Genomic DNA, 22,919 nt, shown 5'->3' on the forward strand with positions numbered 1-22,919 from the left:
TCATGCGGCCCGAGAAATGAGCCTCCACCTTCTGAAGGGAAAGTTACCAGTCTCCCTAATAAAATTACAAGACTCTTTGACCTCAAATTCAGAGTAATTCTTCTATACTTTTCAATGCTCTGTGTTTGAATTTGCCACTCGGAGGTGCCACAATCTGTGTCTCATCTTGCTTTTCGGCAAAACAAATAGAATTTTTTTTTTTTTTGGCTCTAAGACATATAAATTCTAAAACAGAGCCTCCACTTGGTCCAGAGAAACTGGAGGCCCTGAGAGATGTTTCAAAGGGTAGAGCGAGCTGGGGGGTGGAAAGTGTGTTCCGTGAGGGGGAGAGAAGGTGCTAGAAGAACCAAACAAGTGCTAGAAGAGTGCCATTGGGGGCCACCCAGGAAACTCAGTGAGGAAGATTAGGCCCCGCGAGCGGCCTTGGAAATGTGTGACCCAACACAGGGAAACTGAGTAAGAGTGAGAACAGCCATTACTGAAAACGAGATTCATGAATTTTCATTTAAGAAGAGCTCAGGAGAACATCAGCCACGTCGATGAGGCATGGGTTCCCAGACAGATGTTTCGGCCAGAAGCCAAAGAGGGTAAAGACAGAGATTCCAGGCAGGGGAAAAGTCTTCATGCTTCAAAGAGGAGAAGAGAAATGGGTACAGGGTTCAGGGAGTAGTGACGAGGCTGAAGGGAATAGACGGGTGTGCAGCTGGAGGCTAGAAATTAAAGGTGAACTGAAAATCAAAAGGGGAAATCTTAGTGCAAAGAGGTCAAGGCAGGGGCAGCAGCCACAGCCTCTAACGCAGAACAATCACAGAAGTGGGGCGACAGAGGGTGTCACTTGTTGGCCGAGGTGCAGGAGGCCCCGTGGCCAGGATCAATGACAGCCCAATGTCATCTGTACTGGTTAGGCACTCGCCGAGTAACAGGAGTTATCTGTGCCTATCATGGACCGGTTCGAGAAGAGGAAACCAATGAAAAGGAGAAAGCGAAAATTTTCTGTGTACCCTGGGCAAGATACATCCCTCTTTGATCACTTGAGAATGACAAAGGGGAAGTTCACGGGCATCAGCAGCACAAGGACCTTGCATTTGGCAGTGGACCCAGGGTGGGCTTCCCGTCTGGCCATGCCTCCTCCCATTGCCCAATCCTGGTTTCTCCCCCGCTTGCGGAATAAGTGCTGATGGACCTCCCTTCATTTGCTGACCAACACATTTACAGAATGTAGTCAGTAGGCGGATATCAACCCGACATCTGCTCTGGCGAGGCCCTGTGTTATATGACAGATACTCACTGGAGATGGGACGGCAAGATCAACAGAGGTTTCTCTCCACAAGCAGGATAACACATTCATGTGAACCCAGCTGCAGTGAGAGGGCCTGCCATAGGGCTGACGAACCCTTCTCTTCCCCCCTGGCTTGTTTCCCTTTCGTTCCCACAGCATCTTCCCAGACTTTCGGTTTGTTTGGCTTGCACCTCTATCTTGAATCTCTGGCTGTGAGGCACTGGTCCCACTTCCTAGCCACTGAGGAAATGGACACCATCTGATGGGTCCCCACCACCTGCCTTTCCCAATGCAAAATTTCTGGGATTTTCAACCGTAGTCTCCCTCCCCTCCCGGCAACTCTTCCTCCCAGAGAAAAGTGCCTTTTTTTCTAGAGTTAGCCCCTCCCCTTGCATGCCGGGTGTGATCTCTCAATCCCACCAGCCCTGAGTGCAGTCTTACCTCTTACAGGGTTCCTCCCTGTCTCATCCTTATGTCTCTACGGGCTTCCCCACCCGTCTCTACAGTTGGTGCAGGCTCCTCGCCCTAAGGAAAGCCTTCCCTTACATTCACTGTCCCATGCGACTGCCACCTTCCCTCCACCTCTCCTTCCTTCCCGCCCAAACGCTTGCCCAAGGCCCTACCCCAGGCTCCGCCACCCCCATTGCACACCCACTCCTTGGACCCTTAGGGTCTGATTTCCGGAGTCCTCCTTGAACTGCTCGCTAAAAGGTAACTGAAGACCTTTCGAGTGACATGCAAATCTCAATTCTCATCTAGCCCCCACTGGGACCATTTGACGCTGTGACCACTTCCCCTTTGAAACTCCAACCCACAGCCCACTCCCTTCTTGCTCTCCCTCCCACCACTGATCGTTCTTTCTGGATTCCCACTCTGATCCCTCTCTCCCCCTACAGCTCAAACGCAGGTGTGCTTGATCTGCCATTGCTTCTCTCTCCAGGGACGCTCATGGATTCCCACACCTGCAACCGTCAGCACATGCAGGTGGTTTTAAGACCCACATCCAGGTGGACCTTCTTCTCAGCACCCCTTGCTTCACCTTACTTGCAACTTCTTGCATGCTACCTAACAATATGCGTTGTGTTCACCCACTTATTTTATGACTCCCTGACATTGACCCGATTCAGGCCTTTATCTTCTCACCAGGACTACTGCAATGGCTTCCTAATTTTTCTCCACATCTGCCATAGTCTTCATGCACTCAATTTAGTTTCCTTCTCGAAAACCAGCGATGGTTCACACAGCCCATAGACTAATGTCCAAATTCATTGCTTAAGAGTCTTCGCTCTGGATGCATGAGTTGCAGACTATGGAGAAATTATTTTGCCTTCTTTGAGTCTTGGTGTGGTTGTAAGAACAGTCGTTCGGGTTGTACACTGCACAAGTATGCCCAGATGATGGAATCCGTTAACACTAAAATCAAACTCATGCTCCAGCCACCAAATCAGTGGCCTAGGCCGAGTCTCAGTCTGGTCAGAGTAGGAAGAAGCCTTTCCCTAATTTCCCCCAAAGGTTCAGGAAGCGCTGGGACTTCCCAGATTTCTTCCACAATACATCCATATTCCTGCTGTTACCTGACACTCAGACTCAAATCTTTTATTTTTCCCAAGTGTACCAGGTACTTGAATAGCCAAGGGTGAGTTTCCATCATCTCTGCAGCAGTTTGTTCCTTTATTCTGTACTTGGGGAAAGCCTCGTCCTCCAATGCTCCGTGGTCTGGGAAGGCTCTGTGCATCCCCCCCAACTTGGAACTTCCTCTTTAGTCCACATCCTGGTTACACATTGATTGAGGACTGTGCCACTCTGGCTTGGACTGTGCTTTTGGTTGGGAATCCATCTCCTCCACTTGGTTTTGGGTGATGTGATAGCAAACCCAGAGTGGAGCCCACTCACGTTTGCTCTTTTGAGCTTAGTATTCCCGGCAGACCTGAACTTGTCACTAAGCACTATGGGGGTTACAATCTGGAAGACAAAGGGATAGAGCAGAGTTTAAGGAGCAAACATGTATATTTTGAAGGAGGCAGATTAGAGAATGATTTTAAACTAGCTGTCTGAATTAAAGCGATAGTACAAAATAGCCCTGGGTATATTGGAAAAACACAGATGAGTAAAAGAAAACCAAAATGACTCCTAATCCCTCCAGCCAGAGAGAACCATTATCATCATTTTGCTCTACAACCTTATAGATGTTATTATATATTGATGGTCTACCAAAAATAAAATGAGATTTATGTGTTACTTACTACTTTACTTGGTGTATCATGACTACTTTCTTTCTTAAAATTTTTTAATGTTTATTTTTTTTATTTTTGAGACAGAGAGAGAGAGAGAGAGAGACAGAGCACAAGAGGGGGAGGGGCAGAGAGAGAGGGAAACATAGAAACTGAAGCAGCTCCAGGCTTTGAGCCATCAGTACAGATGGGGCAGGTGGGGCTCAAACCCACGAACTGTGAAGTCATGACCTGAGCCAAAGTTGGACGCTTAACCAACTGAGCCACCCAGACGCCCCTATCATGAGTATTTTCTGACGATATAAAATATTTTCTATGGGGTTAATATTTTTAATGTCTGCATAGTATTCCACTGGGTCACTGTACCGTAATTTATTTAAACATTCCCCAAATAGGTAGATTTTCATTTTGTCTCTGTTTTATGTAATGCTGTAGTCAACATCCTTGTAACTCTCTGATACAACATAACTTTTCTCTTAAGAATAAATGCCTTAGAAAGACAAGCGCTGGATCACAGGCCAGGTACATTTTTAAGACTTTTGATATCTGTAACTAAACTGGCCCTGGAATCTCCACACCAACCTAACCTTCCCACTGGAGACCAGCGACTTGCCAATTCCACCACCCTCACCGAAACAGGTGTTTCAGATCACAGATGTTTAAAGCTGAATGTAATCCAAGAGATGACCCACAGCGAGGGTCTCATACGTGTCTGCCACTGGACCCACGGGGGCCCGGACAGGGCATTGTGTATCTATCAAGCTCTGCAGGTGACGCTTCTGCACAGCCAGGTTGGAGAACCACTGATGAAGTCCAAACCTCACGCTCCCTGTTTGAGGAAACTAAGGGCCAGAGAAGGGGTGGGTCTTGTTTAAGTTGGCCCATTGGTGGAACAAAAATTAAAATGTATCCAAAAGACAAAGGAAAGGATGCTGTTAGATGGGGAATGAAATGATAATCATTTTGCAGTGAATTATGGATAAGAGAGGCAGTCGTCCCTAGGTGTTTATAGTAGAAACTTCATTCTGGGTCTGCAGACGATCTAAGAACATAGAGAAGGAATGCTACTCTTTCCTCCATTTCATGGAGGCAACATCCCCAGAAAATTGGCTCATCATCATTTGTTCATCTTAAACTTGCATTTTTAAAAAAATTTTTAAGTTTATTTACTTATTTTGAGAAGAAAGAGAGTGAGCACATGAGCAGGGGGGGAGCAAAGGGAGAGAGAGAGAGAGAGAGAGAGAGAGAGAGAGAGAGAGAGAGAGAATCCCAAGCAGGCTCCTCACTGTCAGCAGAGCCTGACACATGGCTCGAATTCACAAATTGCAAGATCATGACCTGAACTGAAACTAAGAGTCAGACACTTAACCAACTGAACCACCCAGATGCCCCAAAACTTGTATTTTTTTAAGTCTGTCCTTTTTAAGATATTTTTATGTTTATTTATTTTTGAAAGAGAGACAGAGCACAAGTGGAGGAGGGGCAAAGAGAGACAGAGGGAGACACAGAATCCGAAGCAGGCTCCAGGCTCTGAGCTGTCAGCACAGAGCCCGATGCGGGGCTCGATCTCATGAACGGTGAGATCATGACCTGAGCCAAAATCGGGTGCTTAACTGACTGAGCCACCCAGGTGCCCCTTTAAAGTCTATCCTTAAAGGAAAGGGAGGAAAGGAACATACAGATAAACTCCTACAGATAAACTATGTGTGAATTTATTTTTTAAAAATAAAGAAAAGTTATTTTTACAAAAGCTGCAACAAATAAATTTGTGTCAACCCAAAGAAAAAAAAAGACACAAAAATTCATTTTTAAACAAAAATCAATCCTGATGACATAAGTCAAGTAACCGTTTCTTGGTTGGGGGAGAAGCCGTGCATTTGCAGATGAAAACATTTCCCAGGAGGAGAAAAATACTGTAGCTTTGCGGCTTTAAGAGTCTTGAGCCAGCGGCATTAGGGCACAATTGGATTTTGTGTCTATTTTAGGGTACATCGAACTCAAGTGTAAAAAGCCTAGACCCTGTGACCCGTCATTGCTGCAGGCGTGAGCACACAGAGAAGAATCATGAATCCGTGTGTGTGTGTGTGTGTGTGTGTGTGCGCGCGCGTGCGTGCGTGCGTGCGGTGGGCAGGAAAAGCTAGGAATCTTGCCTGAGACGCGTGGTCTTTTAGAGACCAGCTGAATTAGCAATTGCAACCAATGGCTCTTCCCAGTTACCGCTTTACAAGAAAAAGTGATTGCAGCACCCTTTTTTTTCTGAGAAAGGAAACATTCTCAGAAAGGAAAGAGAAGGTTTTTTTTTGCTTTGTTATTTACTGCTGTCAGGAGATACACAGCTTGTGGTTTCGAAAGTTCGAATTGCCTATCACCAAATCCACCTTACCACTCCCACTAGTGAAATGAAGCGTTTCTTTCTTGAGCGTTGATCCATCAATGAGCAACTTTGTAAATGAGCACCCCTCCCCCTGCATTGCCCTGAGTGCCACCGGACACAGCCTGGGACCCTGAGGAGCTTAGGCTACGGAATGGGGAGTGAGAGTGGGTTCACATCTTACCCTGCAGGCAAGACTCCCGACTTCCCTCAAGCTTTGCACAGGAAGACGAAGAACATTCCCAGAAGCCACTCGGCTTGCTGATGCAATCAGGCCAAAGGAAAAAGCAGCCAACAGTGTTGGGAGAAACTACAACGCCTTCATCCGGGAGATGATCTTTTCCCTGCTTTGGGAGAGTTATGATACACTTGGGCACATCAGAATCCTTAGGTGACCACCAGGACGACACTCCTCAGGTGGTCCCGAGGGCTTCTCAACCTCCGCCCAACTGACACTGGGACCCGGTAATTCTTGGTTGGAGGGCGCTGTCCTACGTCTTGTGACGTGTTCAGCAGCGTCTCTGACCTCTACTCACTAGACGCCAATAGCTGCCTAAATCCCCCGGTTGTGACAACAAAAAATGTCCCCAGACATTGCCAAATGTCTCCTGGGGCACAATCACACACAGACACCCCTCTCCACTTTGAGGTGACACTCCCTGTTTCCTAGGAGACCACGCACAGGCAGGTGAGGAAAACATCGGAGAGGGGGACCTAAGAAAGGACTGGAGAACAGAACAATCGTCTGTCTGCAGTATTAAGAGAAGAGCAGGCTGGCCGGTAACAACAACACCAGCAGCCACAGCGTGAGACACTCCAGTGTTCCAGTCTCGTGTCTTCTTCCCCAAACATATCCATGAGTAGATGTTACCCTATCTTAACAAAGGCTAATCAGTATTCTTTTTTGTTTTTGTTTTTGTTTTTTTTGTTGTTGTTGCTATTTTGACCATTTCTTTTTTTTTTTAATATATGAAATTTATTGTCAAATTGGTTTCCATACAACACCCCGTGCTCATCCCAAAAGATGCCCCCCTCAATACCCATCACCCACCCTCCCCTCCCTCCCACCCCTCATCAACCCTCAGTTTCTTCTCAGTTTTTAAGAGTCTCTCATGCTTTGGCTCTCTCCCTCTCTAACCTCTTTTTTTTTTTTCCTTCCGCTCCCCCATGGGTTTCTGGTAAGTTTTTCAGGATCCACATAAGAGTGAAAACATATGGTATCTGTCTTTCCCTGTATGGCTTATTTCACTTAGCATAACACTCTCCAGTTCCATCCACGTTGCTACAGAGGGCCATATTTCATTCTCTCTCATTGCCACGTAGTATTCCATTGTGTATATACACCACAATTTCTTTATCCATTCATCAGTTGGTGGACATTTAGGCTCTTTCCATAATTTGGCCATTGTTGAAAGTGCTGCTATAAACATTGGGGTACAAGTGCCCCTATGCATCAGTACTCCTGTATCCCTTGGGTAAATTCCTAGCAGTGCTACTTAAGCAGTATTCTTTTTTTTTTTTTTAATTTTTTTTTCAACGTTTATTTATTTTTGGGACAGAGAGAGACAGAGCATGAACGGGGGAGGGGCAGAGAGAGAGGGAGACACAGAATCGGAAACAGGCTCCAGGCTCTGAGCCATCAGCCCAGAGCCTGACGCGGGGCTCGAACTCACGGACCGCGAGATCGTGACCTGGCTGAAGTCGGATGCTTAACCGACTGCGCCACCCAGGCCCCCCTTAAGCAGTATTCTTAAAGTCACCCAGACTCTCTGTCACCAGGTTGGGGTCTGAACCGGGTCCCCCATGCTCCTTCTATTGCTATAACAAGGTATAGAACTAATGATCGACTGTGGAATTTTGAACAAAACAACGTAAAATGGGGTCACACTAGAAAGGTCCTAGATTACCAAAAGGAGCAGTTGACTTTTTTAGATGCAGGTCACATCCTTCTCACTGATTTTGGACACTTTTTCAGAGGCAATGGAAATTAGCTTTGAGCAACAATATAAATTTTAGGGGGAAAATGATTAAGAAGGCACAGACAATATGGAAGGAAATAGAGTAATAACAAAACAACTAGTTATGGCCTAGTAAGAAGCTTAAAGATATAAATGTGACATTTTTAGAAGAAAGAAAATAGAAATTCAGGGGAAACTTCTTTTTCTTTTGTAATAAGTGGCCCTTCCAGAGGCACACCCAACCAGAAATTAAACTTGGGTGTATGTGCAAGGAATAATCCTCTTAACTGAGGGACGTTTCCACCCTGTCATAAGGTAAGTGAGGATACGAAATCACTTGGGATTCCCTGAGAGACCATACTCATTTGGAAAGTCATATCACCTTTCACTCACTGACAGTGTCTTCCCTTAGAAGAGTAGGACCCAGGAAAAGAGGAAGAGGGGAAGGACCTTCTTGGGGGGAAACGGTGACCCCACTTGGGAGAATGAGTTATGGCCAAAGAGACAGAGCACATGGTGGCCCTGGTCCATAGAGTGGCATGCACGAGAAGGACACCTGATGCAGCATCCACTGGACCTGCCAAGGCAATGATCACAACCTCCGCCATGATGTTCTGGATGCATCCTACAGGGACAGCTTTGTTAGTGTGGGTAGAACCTCACCTCCCTGCAAGGCTATCCCTGTGTCTTCCACCAACCCGTCATCATAGCCACCTGGTAACTTATTACAGACCTCAAAATATTGGTTTTCTGTAGCCCAAACCGTCATCATCTCATGCCCTCGCGGTGACAGCACACTCCCCAGTCCCTGAGCAGTGAGGAGCATGGGTAACAGACATGAAAGGTGAGGGTCCCTTTCACATTTGCCCTCTGGCAAAAGGCATGCTGAACGACCTTTGACCCGTGACCCAATGATGTTTGACTGGACATAGTACTGTAGACCTAACAATTGTAAGGAAAGTGATTTGAGGATGTGCAAATCAGGCACTAAAGTAGTCATAGAAAAATTATCATCTTGCTTCTCATGCCAATGGAATGTAACAACAAGTGCCAAGAGATTATTTAACAGGATATTAACAAATCCTCTGGCCAGGATGCAATAAAGCTAGCAATAATTAACAATGTTACTGCAAAGGCAGCCATATTGGTCCAAATGAAAATCAAAACTCAAATATCCCCAAGTTAATAAAATCATAACCAGAAGAATGTCACATATTAAATTTCTGGAATCCAGCCAATGAAGAAAAACAAACAGAAGTTTGGTAACATATATGCCTCTTGTATACACAAGAAGATACCAGGAAACCGAGTAAGACTCCTTGAAATGGCCCAAGCCACCACGTTAAATACCATCTCCATCTAAAGACAAAAGAAAGACGTTGGGGGCTGGGGGAGGGGCACCAAGGGGGGTGTAGTTATGGAAGGTTATGAGAGAAAGTGCAGTAAACAAAAGTAGGTTGCTATGCAGACTTAAATAGGGCGCATTCTCCACCGATGAGAGATTCTGGTGATTTAGAGTCATACTTCTCTTCCTGGTACAGAGTGGGAAACGTACAAATAGAAAGTCCCCTTAGAAATGCGAATATTCCTTACAAAAGGGTAATTTCTACTGTGTTCAGGGCTTCTCTCATTTCTTAAAAATAATCAGCTCAAAATAATCCATGGGCCCAAGGCGCCCATGGAATTATAGTATTATAGAATTCTGTAATTCTATCCTTAAACGTTAAACCTGTTTATTGATCTCAACTCAAAATACCTTTGAAACACAAATTGGTTCCATTACTAAGGATGTTTCATGTTTATATTTTTGCTCTTCAGTCAGATTCTAACAGTCTGCTTGAAAATGGGCACAAAGAAGCTTAAAACAGAGATTTTCAAAAGTCTTTATTGGTCAGTCCTCTGTTGAGATCTCTAAGACACAGTGGGTTCGCTAGAGTGGCCTGCACTAAATTTTCTTGTTTTATTGTTCAAAGTACTCTGTGGCCTCTGTCCTTCTGCTTATCTCTAGCATCAATGATCCAAATCTCTTTCTGACCTTTCTCCTCTTCAACGGTTTCCTCTGAACTCCCTGCAAAGGGGTGCCTCGTGATTCTTTTTTCTCTTCTACGGCATTTGCTTGTTGGCTTTATTTTTTGTTTTCCTTTTTTAAAAGAGAGGCATCTTATGAGTGAGCCTGGTGGTTTATAACCACTGGGGGGAAAAAAAATCAACCCTCTTGTTCAAGAACAATCAGGAGTAAACAAACTTACCTCTTGACATGTGAGTTCACACATGGTCGTGGTGGTAAGGTGATAAGCAAATTAGGGCTTCCTGGCCAGAACAAACAAGTGCATATCATCAGTAGCATTTTCTCGTTATGTGTTTACAGTCTATCCTACATGTCTTAGGCAGCAATATCAAACAACTTGAAGGAAGGAAGGAAGGAAGGAAAGAAAGAAAGAGAAAGAAAGAAAGAAAGAAAGAAAGAAAGAAAGAAAGAAAGAAAAGAAAAGAAAGAGAAGAAAGAGAGAGGATAGAGAATGAGAGAGAGAGGGGAGGGGAGGGGAGGGAAGAAGGAAGAAAGGCTCGACTACGTGCCAATAATTCTAGTTCCTGATTCTAGTTAAAATAAAAGGCACAATTCTGACAACTATCCGAGAAGGCCACTCCCATAGGCTCCCTTCTTTCAGACAACCAAAGCAAAACCCAACACATCAAGCCACCATCACAATCAAGAATCGGCCTCGTTGTGGAAAGCTGCTCTTGTCCAACCACGTTTAAACCATCTCTGTGGTATGATTGAAGCAGCATAGGGGCAGCAGAAAACATTTCCCTCCTTCCCTTCTACGTTCTTTGGCTGATCTAATAATTACATTGACATAAGACAGATAACAGGAGAAAAAGAAATTAATTTCGTGTGTGCAGGAGCCCCATAAAAGCAGGAGAACCAAAGAAGTGATCAAAGCAAGCAACTTATATACCTTTTAGATAAGCAGTAAATCTGTGATGAACTCACAAGGCCGAGAGGTTTGGGCTTGAAGTAACAAAGCGGTGAAGAAGTAAATTTTGTCCATGCAGCCTTCTCAGCCGTAAATTCCTGATCTCTGGTGAGAAGGATCCTTCTACCCTCCTTGTACAGAGAGGGTACCTTTCACATGGGAAATGTGTCTCCTGCTTTCAGGGGGACAAGGGAGGGTAAGAGTGTCCTTCTTGCACTGGCTGTTTCCCAAGTATCTTTAGCTCAAGATAATATGCCAAAAATGGCACTTCAGGGGATGGTATATTCTTCTCTCCTTCAGGAGTGTTTAAACTAGCTGTTGGGGAAAGAGACAGAGAGAGAAAGAGAGAGACAGAGACTTCTCTTTATTTGGATGTGTCAGATATAAAAAGGAAAACTTTTAAGTGTCCCCGGTGGTCCCAGTCGGTACTGAGATGGGCTGTGAGCACAGTCTGGACACTCCACTTCGGGACAGGTGATGGTGGAGAGGCACATCATGGCAATCCCCCCTGACACCAACGTGTGCCTGTGCTCAGCCTGCATTGTTGTGATGGCTCAGCTTGCTCCTAGTAGAAAGTTGTTGTGATTTGAAGCATCAACAACGCCAAAGGTGCCCTTCCCCACTCTCCGTCACCAGCCCACTGATTCCCAGAAGAGAGCCGTTGACAAAGAACCAAACTACTCCAAGCTGTTCCATTGGAAGCAGATCAGCTCTCATTCATTTATTTACTCCCAAGATTTGTGGAGGGAGGGGGCAGTGAAGGAGGGGCAGGGAAGCATGACATTGTTGCTTCAACTTGAATTTCATTTTACTGATTATTAAAAGCATTTATTTGGCTAGGTTACACCAAAAAGATACATAAAAGTTGCTTCTGAGCCATTAAGTCATTTTATAATTTAAACCAAAACATCCTCATCATAGAAGCCCCAAACTTAGTATGTTTCTTTTATCTCTTTTCCAAGGGGAGAAACTCACAACATTATTCTGGAGAAAAATCTGCATTGTTTATGGTTGGTATTGATCAGAAAGAAAGTCTAATGGGAAAGACGGAACTATGGAGGAGGATTACATTTGTCAGAATTCTTTCAACTGCAAGAAACAGAGACCCAACGTACGCAGAAATGAAGAAGAGTTAACTCCTGAACTTGAGAATTCCGAGGGAGTTTAAGCACAGCAGGATCCAGGATCTCCAACAACGTCATAGGACTTTCTTACTCTTTCTCGCTCTCCCTCCCCTTCTCTGATTGTGCTCATCTGTCTAGCTCTTCATTTTTGGCACGACTCTTTCTTGATTCTGACAAATTCTATGCTTATGGAAAGAAAAATTGCCACTGGCACATCTACTTCTGAGAGAGGTGCTGCGGGGGGTCGGGGGGACAGAGAAGGAGAGACAAACATACAATTTTCCCCACTTAGTCCAGCTAAAACGAAATTCTGAACGCTTCTGGCTTACCCATCCTGGGGCACAAAGCTATTGTTGAACTGTGTGCAGACCATGCGGTGTCAGGACTGACCAAGCCTGGATCGTGGACCATGGGATCCATATGTATACAGGTGGTAGTTTCCTAATGGAATCAAAAGAAGGGTAGGAAAGTTTATGGATCATACCCAAAGTATAGTCCACCACAAACCTAGACCCCGTCTAGAAGTAAGCAAAACTAGGAAGAAAACCATTACTCAGGGCCATCATGGCATATTGGATTTTGGAGTCAGCTAACCCTGCGTTCCAATAGTATTGTATACTTGGGAAAGGGATTTGGGCTTCAGAAGCTCAACACATGCATCCTCAAAATGTAGCTCAGAAGGGTGGTGTAAGGGTTTGTATGCTAAGTGCCTGAAACACGGTAAATGCTCTCAGCGAAATGTTAATCCCTACAGCCATCAGGCGTACCATTGAGATACCAGGTGTGGTTCCCCTGTGACAGGTTTACATGTTTGTGCAAAACACCTACATGCATTCAACCTTGTCCTGCGTTCTCCTGGTTTCAGAGAGTAAATGCACCGCCTCCAGCGTTGTACCTGCTGTCACCCACGCCCCACAGCAGCCCATATTAAATGTCAGCTCTCTGCTCTTTTCCTGTAACAAAGCTTCCGGATCTCCATTCCGCCTCAGCTAGCCATCACATTGTAACAAAATCAACTGAGTGTATCCCCACAACTGTGTGGGTGTAGTTGTTGGAGACCTTTTCATTTAAAAACAAAAAACAAACAAACAAAAACCCTACTCAGGCTGATATTGCATACACCTACTTTTTTTTTTTTTTCATTTAATTCTAGAAAGGTATGTGGTGGTGGACTGATGGAGATGTTTTTGGGAAAACATAGCATTCGACAATCCCTAAATGTTACTAAGTAGCTGATCACTTAAGCAGAAAGCCAGAACTAATTGAGACACAGAACCAAGGAATAGGCCTCAAAGATCATTCAGGTCAATACCTAATGTAGAACCAAAGGTTTTGGTGTCCAGTGACATGCTGCTCTCAAAAGCTTGAGCCAAAGTGATGCGTGACCATCAACAGATCCTGGATTAGAGGGATGCCTGGGTGGCTCAGTTGGTTACATGTCCGACTTTGGCTCAGGTCAGGATCTCATGGTTCGATGAGTTCAAGCCCCACATCGGGCTCTGTGCTGACAGCTCAGAGCCTGGAGCCTGCTTTGGATCCTTTGTCTCCCTCTCTCTCTCTGCCCCTCCCCCACTTGTGCTCTGTGTCTCTCTCTCTTTCTCTCTCAAAAATAAATAAACATTTAAAAAAAAAAAAAAGGTCCTGCATCAGAGCTCGAGGTGAATAAGAGTTTGATAAACTCAAAACTAAGATTACCCTTTGTTTTGTTTCATCAATGTACTATAGGAATTCAAGAACCACACAGAGTCAGACCAACTTCAAGTTTCTCCTTATGGTGAAACGTGCATACAGAATTTACCATGCTTGAGTGTGCCATTTTGTGACGCTAAATACATTTGCCTTGGGGCGCCTGGGTGGTTCAGTTGGTTGAACGTCCAACTTCAGCTCAGGTCATGATCTCGCAGTCCGTGAGTTCAAGCCCCGCGTTGGGCTCTGTGCTGACCACTCAGAGCCTGGAGCCTGTTTCAGATTCTGCATCTCCCTCTTTCTCTGACCCTCCCCCATTCATGCTCTGTCTCTCTCTGTCTCAAAAATAAATAAATGTTAAAAAAAAATTTATAAATACATTTGCCTTGTTGTGCAACCCATCGCCACCATCCATCTTGAGAACTTGTTCACCTTCCCCAGCTGAAACTCTGCACCCATTGAAATCTAGTTTAATAATAAATGTTTCATGCATGTGAAAAATACATAGAATGATATCATGAACACACAGGCACCTGCCAGGCAGCTTCCCCAAATTATAGTTTGTAACATTTCATCCGGATCTCCTCCTCCTCCTATTTTCTTCTTTTTTTTAAGAAATGGGACATTTGTCCATACAACTAGAAACCCCCACGTGGTCCACTCAGGCCCATTTCACTCTCTTTCACCCCCAAGTGGCCACTATGTTCATAATTTTATAACATTTGTGCATATCCACAAATAACACATAGGACTGTTTTTTTTTTTAATGTTTATTTTTTTGAGAGAGAGAGAGAGAGTGTGCACACAAGTGGGGGAAAGGCAGAGAGAGGGGGAGAGAGAGAATCCTAAGCAGGCTCCATGTTGTCAGTGGAGAGCCTGGCACAGGGCTCAATCTCACGAATCATGAGATCCTGACTTGAGCTGGAATCAAGAGTCGGGCGCTTAACTGATGAGCCGCCCAGGCACCCCAACATAGTACTGTTTTGTGTTTTATTGTATCTTTACTATATCTAATGACTGTAACTATTGTGTGTATTCTTCTGAAACTCTTGATCGACATTGCTTTGAGTTTTACCGGTATCAGGACGCTCCCCCAAATCTGGCTTCAACTCTCATGTCCTTTCTCTCCATCCTTTCCGTCTCCTTCCCTTTCCTGATACTGATTCATAGGGGTTTAGAGCCAGTGAACAGTAGAAGAAGAGAAGCCATCTCTAGCATTGTGCCTCCCTGGGCGATACCGTGAAGAACCCTGGATCAAGGGACCTACCTCTTATATCATGGAGTGCCAACCACGTGACCTAAAATCTGTTTTTCCTCATCTGAAGATCTGTGAACAAGGAACCCACGCAAGACTTTTTGTCTTGTTCCTGATTTTCACCTGGGTGTGACACTGAGATTAAGCTTAGTTCCCCATAACCTAAGTACAAACAGCTCCAACCAAAGGCGCACTGAGAGGGACACTGCAGAGGAATTGGTCCTACCGCCCTCACCAGCCCCCGGGCACCACCCCTCACCAAAGAACAACACTCCACATCCAGAGAGAGGTCAAGGGACGGGATTTCAACTCCTACTGTGTCGGCTTGGCTGGTAGATTTGCCCAACTGTCCCTGTGCCTCTGAACTAGAGGAACGTGGACTGGAGAAGAGGTGCGGGCACGGACGCTCACTGCCACGCCCACGTGGGCACATGCCACCAGAGGCTCTGGCTTCTAAGAAGTAAGAACGATGGATCCTCACGCGCCTGCAGTCCTGATGGCAGACCGTGGCAGAAGGTGAGCTGGGAGCTTCAGGTGCGGGGAACACAAGCATCACAGGTCCATGGTACCAGGCCGCCGCTGGTCATCAGCAGGAAAGAATAGCCGGATGAGAGCTCCCGGTAAGTGGGACACGGAGGTGTCACCACCCACCTACCTGAGGACCTTGGACAACAAGCTAGGAGAGCAGTGGAGATGTCCCAGGGAGGCAGCTGCCACCGTTTGCAAAGACAGAGTCATCTTTCTTTCTGTCTCTCACTGCTCCAACTAGGGCATGAGACACAGAGCAAGAGGACAGGTGCCTCATAGCACATGACACCCACCTTCATGCCAGTCCCGAGACTCATCTCCCCTCTCTGCTGAGAGAGCAAAAGAAAAAGAAAGGCTTTGAATCAGATGACTGATGTTTGGGGGCAACTCGGTGGCTCAGTCAGTTCAGCATCCGACTCTTGATTTCGGCTCAGGTCACGATCTCATGGTTCATGAGATCGGGCCCTGCGTGGGTTCTGCACTGGCAGCACAGAGCTGGCTTGAGGTTGTCTCTCTCCCTCTCTGTCTACTCCTCCCCCACTTGCTCTCTATCAAAGTAAATAAACATTAAAAAAACAATGACTGAGGGGCACCTGGTTGGCTCAGTTGGTGACGTGTCCAACTTGATCTCACCGCTCATGAGTTCAAGCCCCATGTCGGGATCTTTGCTGACAACTCAGAGCCTGGAGCCTGCTTCAGATTGTCTCCCTCTCTGTCTGCTCCTCCCCAGCTTGCTCTCTGTCTGTCTCTCTCCCTCAAAAATAAATAAACGTTAAATTTTTTTGTAAAAAATGACCAACATTTTAATATGGACTAGAGCTGCATCCTATAAATCCCAAATAATTCTCCAAAATACCCAAAATGACTAGCAATGTATAAAATTAGCTAGATCATAATTAGAGGACCTGATGGGAAAGGGGGCTCAGCGCTGGGGGGAAAATATGTTTGTACCACACTCATTGAGCTCAGTTACCTGGCTACCCCTGGCGTCCACCTGCTGCAACAGTCTTACAGAGTGCTTGCGGTGATAAGGTGAGATTTCATTTTACACTCTTCCTTCCTTGATGAGACACCTCTAGAAAAGTCTTACAGCAAAACACTTACGCATTCAATCATGTAAGAAGCCCAAGCCTGCATGTTATGCCTTTAAGGGATCTTTTTTGTGTGTTTCTGAAGCAAGAAGGGGTTTAGGATCAGCGTGCTCATCTACTCTCCACGGTGTATAATTCACCAGTATAGATTTGTATTGCTTTGTGTCAGTCAAATCAATTCTAATGAGAAGCCCTTTGAGGTAGAAGGGGGGAAAAAATCCCAGGGCGCCCTCTGCAGGACACTTGGAGCAATCATGGGCACCTCTCAGGTGGCCTCAGACCTCACGAGGTTTATGGGTTTGGGATATCCTCGCGGCTCATCCGCAAGGAGTTTTAAAGAACTTTCAGGAAGCCAGGCAAAGCACATCTTTTGGATTCTCTGTCTCAGGTCCCACCCTTGAGATGTGGGACAGGCACAGCCCACTTGGAGCGTCACTGGGCAAAGTCCTGAAGGAATGGACGCTGCAACAGAGGAACAGAAATCTGCTTCCCGTTTGCTATTCGTCCTTCAAACTCCGTCTCAAAATATGATACAAATAAAACCAGACCAGATTATCCTTATTTTGCTTGGAAGCCATTATGTAGAGTCACAAAAAAAAAAAAAAAAAAAAAAAAAAAAAAAAAAAAAAAAAAAAACTTGGACAGGAAGGAGCCCGCGAGCCAATGTCACTGATGTTCCTGGGCCCCAAGTTGGTTCCCGTTATTCATCATTTGGCAGACACCTGCGAAGGCCCCAGGACAAGGCAATGTCTGTACCTGTTGGCGCACAAACTGGCTACTGTCACAGTTGAGACGTACGACGGCTATTTTCCCCTTGCGTAAGAGAGACGAAGCCTGTCTAACATGCATAAGGTCATTTGTGGGGATTTTCAAAGCTAGCCTGCACTGCTGAAGAAAAAAGTTGGAAAACGGAGAAGGGAATCTGTTTTCAAGCACGAAGGTTAGGGGTGAATTTCCAGCCCTTGTCCACCCGCCCTCAATGAGATATTTGGTTTTGTTGATTTATTCCAACAGACATGGAGTGCCTACTAAGAAGACCCTCTCAAGGCCTCAAACATCTCTTCCCAAGAATGGCTCAAGAAATTTCCCAAGAATATCTGTGTCCTGGGGCACCTGGCTGGTTTCGTCAGAAGAGCGTGAGACTTTTGATCTCAGAGTCATGAGCTCAAGCCCCGTGTTGGGTGTAGAGATTACTAAAAAATAAATAAATAAACCTAAAAAGAAAGAAAAAAAAGAATATCTGTGCCCTGTCAACTGTGGTATAGGAAATGAAATAGGGAGGATGATATCAGAGCAGGGCCAGAAACATCCTAAAATCCCAAACCTTCTTTTAGTTTTAGGGGAGCTCAACCTCCCCATAGGAGGTCAGCCCTCCACTGCAGCCTGCCTGACTCAGTCAGGCTCTGTCCTCTTCCTGTCTGGGGAGAGCAGTCTTCCCCACTGGGCCCTTAATACAAAAGACCCCCAAACACAACATCAGCCTCTTCTGTCCTTGGCGGGTTTTGTCATCACTGTTGTTGAAGTAATTTACTCTACCAGCGTGGTTAGTGGGAGGCTAGAAGTTTCTCTCTTTCCGTGTGGAGCCTTGGGCTTTTCCTCACCTCTGTAGTATGACCCATCAAGTTTTTAAGATGCCCCCAACTTGGGGCGCCTGGGTGGCTTGGTCGGTTAAGCGTTCGACTTCGGCTCAGGTCATGATCTCACGGTCCGTGGGTTCGAGCCCCGCATCGGGCTCTGTGCTGACAGCTCAGAGCCTGGAGCCTGTTTCAGATTCTGTGTCTCCCTCTCTCTCTGCCCCTCCCCCGTTCATGCTCTGTCTCTCTCTGTCTCAAAAATAATAAATAAACGTTAAAAAAAAAAAGATGCCCCCAACTGGACGGATCAGTAGAAGAGCCCAAATCCGCAGGAGTGCCCCAGACACCATGACCCTGCTGGAGAAGCGCCCTGATAGGAGTCACCAGGAACGTGGCATGCACTTCCAACAGGTGCACTAGACAGGCCTGGGAATTATACAGCCTCACCCCAGAACGGAGACATGTGCTACTGGGTCCTGCCAGATCAAAAACATCCCACCCTAGAAGGAAAAAGAAAAAAAAAAAAAAAGAGAGAGGGAGGGAGCCAAACCATAAGAGACTCTTGAAAACTGAGAATAAACTGAAGGTCGATGGGGGGGTGGGAGGGAGGCGAAAGTGGGTGAGGAGGGCACCTATTGGGAGGAGCAGTGGGTGTTGGATGGAAACCAATGTGACAATAAATTTCATATTTAAAAAATAAATAAATAAATAAATAAACATTAAAAAATAAGAATAAAAAAAAAAACATCCCACCCTATCTTGTCGATCATTTCTTTTGAAATGTACAAAAATGTATAAAACAAGAAGTTTCCCATTGTCATTACCAAAATAGGAACTCAAATACGAGCCTAAAATTCTCCACTGAGACACCTTAGACTATTTCACTTTCTGGCATCTTCGGTCAACATGGTGTGAGTCACCACTTGTACAAGCTCTCTGGAGGGGAATTTGGAAGGATGTACCAGATGTCTTCATCTGGAAATCCTATTTCCAGTAATTTACCCAAGGCAAATCATCAGGTGAATGAGCCGTGTTTGCCAAAGTTACAGACTGGAAACAACCTAAACATCCATAAGTCAAGGGATTAAATAAAGTATGATACCTCTACCCAATGGAATGCTATGCTACCATTAAAAGCGATGCACGGTGACTATAGTTAATAATACTGTATTGCATATTCAAAAGAGAGTAGATCCTAAAAGTTCTCATCACAAGATGTTGGCTTCTTGTGGTGACCATTTTACAATACATACAAATATCAAATCATTATGTTGTACACCTAAAACTAATATCATGTTGTATGTCAATTATACCTGAATAAAAATGGAGCTTTGTGTTTATTGGCTCGTAACTATGTCCATGTGCTATTGCTATATTGGTATATTAGTATTTTACTAGAGAACATTTAGGTATGTATTTCAAGATCAAATCTTTGTAAATATCCATATGTACGCTAAAATGCTAATAAATATTGGTTTTAAATAACTTCCCGTTTTATGAGTTTTTCTAGTGGGCAGAAAGTCAAGAAAAGCAACAGCTGTCTACATTGTCCGAACAAAACAAAGCGACACGCCTCCTTCTCTAGCTTCATCCTACCCTATAGAACACAGTCTTTGTTGTTTTCACAGGCAAACTGGCTTAAATGTCTGAGAATTGGGTGGGGTTTTTAAAAATTTTCTTTTAACTCCTCTGGTTTTCAAACTTTTCTGGAGAAAATTTTAAACAGAAAAAAGTTGAGAAAATAGTATGCTGGACCCCCATGAACCTCATTCATAGCCATGAATAGACCATTCTTCCATGGTCTCCACCTCTCCCTGCACTGGATTATTTTGGGACAAATCTCAGACATCACAATGCTTAACTCATAAGCGTTTCAACATATCACTTCTGAAACACAAGGACTGTTTCGGAAACATACCAATACTACCATTATCATAAAAAAAAAATTAACAGTAATGCTCCAATGTCATAAAACACCCAATCAGCGATAAATTTCCCTAAGGCCATTTCTTATAACTGTGTTACCTCCTGGATAGGTTGCCTAATCTTTTATATCTTTAGTTTCTTTATTTTTTTTTTAAAGAGACTATATAGGATAATTGAAAGTATTAAATGAGATAATGTATTTAAAGAGGTTAGCATGGTATCTGGCACAGATGATTTGTGACATTATACACTTTCTCACTCCCTAGGCATTTATATGAATTTGCCCTTATACTGTAAATTACCTGTTCATTTCCTTTGGCCCTTTTTCTAGGGCGCATTATGGATATCAACCCTTAACTTCATACTTTTGCCCACAGTTTTTTGCTTTATTCTATGCTTTTTAAAAAATTTTTCTAATGTTTATTTATTTTTGAGAGAGAGACAGAGTGTTTGCAGGGGAGGGGGGGGAGAGAGAGAGAGAGAGAGAGAGAGAGAGAGAGAGAATGCAAAGCAGGCCCCAGGCTCTGAGCTGTCAGCACAGCACCCGACATGGGACTTGAACTCACGAGCCATGAGTTCATGACCTGAGCTGAGGTTGGATGCTTAACAGACTGAGCCACCCGGCCACCCCTACTTTTTTATGTCACTTATGATTATGTAGTAAAATATGTCAGTCTTTCTTTTCCTTTGTTTTGACCCAGTATAATATACATCTGCATTTTCTAGTATTTTGTGTTTTCCTGTTTTTTTTTATTTAGCACATATTAACTTTGAGAAATACTCTTTAAATGAGCCCTATAATCTATTCTTTCATTTAAAATGCAAAACAATGTAATCATTCTCTAATCCATGAGCTTATATATTTTATAGAATCAGGTTTTTCTTAAAGTGGAACAACTCCATAAATTAGCTCTATAAATTATGTAAGATAATTTGGGGTTCCCCATATTTATGGTGACACCAACAACCAGTTTTTCTCTAGGGTCTAAAGTGCTTTTCACATATATAATAATCAAAACCAACCTATCAAGGAAGTACTATCCTCACCCGGGTTCTGGAAATGAGACCTGTGGCTGATGGAACAAAGAGATTAGAAAGCTTGAACCCATATTCTGCCTCTCTTTCTTCCTCTGCAAAGTGGACTTCCTTAGCATGCCTGCCCCACAGAGCCGAAAATGAAGTAATGCATATAAAGCATGTAGGAGAGTATCTGGAGTGTTGTAAGTGCTCTGTAAACGTTAACTATCATTGTCATCATGAGCACTAACGCAGGAGTAAAAATCATGAGGGCAAAAGAATAATAATTTTGGTAAAAATGACAATATAGTAAAAAATAATATTATTGTTATTACAATGTAATAAGAGCCGATGTCCACTGAGGTCTTACTAGGTGCCAACAGGCATTATATTTACTTGCTGGTCATCCTACAGCATAGGTGCTTTTGTCGTCCTCTTTTTATACCTAAAGCAACTGAGGCACAGAGTTTGTGACTTGCCTGAGAAAATCACCAGTTGTGCAGACGTACTCAGTTAGCAGGCGGTGGGGTTGTAACTGCAGTCTGAAGTCAGCGACACCCTTCTGGAGCCATTACGCTTAGAGCTCTGTCTTGTGGACACAGAAGAAGGAGGACCTTCTGGCCCCCATCACAACTCTTGGGCTCAGTCCTGCCGTCTCTGAAGCGCAAGGGTTAAGAACATAGTGACAGGAGAGAGGCTTGCAAGATGGCGGCTTAGGAGGGCGCTGGGCTCACCGCACGTCCTGCTGATCACTTAGACTCCACCTACACCTGCCTAAATAACCCAGAAAACCACCAGAGGATTAGCAGAATGGAGTCGCCGGAGCCAAACCCAGACGAGAGGCCCACGGAAGAGGGTAGGAAGGGCGGCGAGGCGGTGCGCGCTCCACGGACTGGCGGGAGGGAGCCGGGGCGGAGGGGCGGCCCGCCGGCCAAGCACAGCCCCGAGTCTGGCTTGCAAAAGCGGAGGGGCCTGACGGACTGTGTTCCGACAACAAGCGCGACTTAGCATCTGGGAGGACATAAGTTAGCAGCTCTGCTCGGAAGGAAAGCGGGAAGGCTGGAGGACAAAGGGAGGAAGAGCTGCTGAGCCCCCGGACAACAGAGCTCAGTTTGGCGGGGAACAAAGGCGCTCGCCAGCGCCATCTTCCCCGCCCATCCCCCAGCCAAAATCCCAAAGAGAACCAGTTCCTACCAGGGAACTTGCTCGCTCCGCGCAAACACCCAACTCTGTGCTTCTGCGGAGCCAAACCTCCGGCAGCGGATCTGACTCCCTCCCGCTGACACAGGGCCCCTCCTGAAGAGGATCACCTAAGGAGAAGCGATCTAAGCCTGCCCCTCCTGCCCCTGTGCACCTTGCCTACCCACCCCAGCTAATACGCCAGATCCCCAACATCACAAGCCTGGCAGTGTGCAAGTAGCCCAGACGGGCCACGCCACCCCACAGTGAATCCCGCCCCTAGGAGAGGGGAAGAGAAGGCACACACCAGTCTGACTGTGGCCCCAGCGGTGGGCTGGGGGCAGACATCAGGTCTGACTGCGGCCCTGCCCACCAACTCCAGTTATACACCACAGCACAGGGGAAGGGCCCTGCAGGTCCTCACCACACCAGGGACTATCCAAAATGACCAAGCGGAAGAATTCCCCTCAGAAGAATCTCCAGAAAATAACAACAGCTAATGAGCTGATCAAAAAGGATTTAAATAATATAACAGAAAGTGAATTTAGAATAATAGTCATAAAATTAATCGCTGGGCTTGAAAACAGTATACAGGACAGCAGAGAATCTCTTGCTACAGAGATCAAGGGACTAAGGAACAGTCACAAGGAGCTGAAAAACGCTTTAAACGAAATGCATAACAAAATGGAAACCACCACGGCTCGGCTTGAAGAGGCAGAGGA

The 22,919-nt window shown here is 45.2% G+C and overlaps 1 long non-coding RNA gene across 1 annotated transcript; it reads right to left on the minus strand.

The window, feature by feature from the left end:
* Window positions 1-2,860: 2,860 nt before the first annotated feature.
* On the minus strand, window positions 2,861-6,586 carry LOC123384214. Its single transcript, XR_006594942.1, has 2 exons — window positions 6,066-6,586; window positions 2,861-3,241 (listed from the first exon to the last, which is right to left on the minus strand). It is a non-coding gene; the product is annotated as an uncharacterized LOC123384214 (long non-coding RNA).
* Window positions 6,587-22,919: the final 16,333 nt, after the last annotated feature.

Source organism: Felis catus, chromosome A3 (genome assembly GCF_018350175.1).
Source record: "Felis catus isolate Fca126 chromosome A3, F.catus_Fca126_mat1.0, whole genome shotgun sequence".
Taxonomy (NCBI): Eukaryota; Metazoa; Chordata; class Mammalia; order Carnivora; family Felidae; genus Felis; species Felis catus.